The sequence below is a fragment of the Penaeus monodon genome, chromosome 30, assembly GCF_015228065.2.
Source record: "Penaeus monodon isolate SGIC_2016 chromosome 30, NSTDA_Pmon_1, whole genome shotgun sequence".
In the NCBI taxonomy this organism is placed as follows: Eukaryota; Metazoa; Arthropoda; class Malacostraca; order Decapoda; family Penaeidae; genus Penaeus; species Penaeus monodon.
The window spans coordinates 27,573,735-27,573,951 of NC_051415.1; the positions used below are offsets into that span (position 1 = coordinate 27,573,735).

The 217-nt window shown below is 43.3% G+C and overlaps 1 protein-coding gene across 1 annotated transcript in view; it reads left to right on the top strand.

Moving 5' to 3' along the window:
• The window catches only part of LOC119592681 (fibrinogen C domain-containing protein 1-B-like), a gene marked incomplete at its 5' end in the record, with an annotated part of 56,126 nt that overhangs the window by 14,763 nt on the left and 41,146 nt on the right, over positions 1–217 (top strand).

Genomic DNA, 217 nt, shown 5'->3' on the forward strand with positions numbered 1-217 from the left:
GTCTGTCTCCACTCATCCCCCTTCTTTTTGTTTTTCTCTCTCCTCCTTCTCTCCTCCTTCCCTCTTCACCTCCTTCCCTCCTGTCATTTTTCCCCTCCTTATTCTATCCACTTCTACTTCTCTCTCTTTTTCTTCTGCTCTCCACACATTTTTCCTCCTTATCTTATATTTCTCGTCCTCATCTTTCTCCTTCTCCCCTTATTCTCTCTTTCGTTAT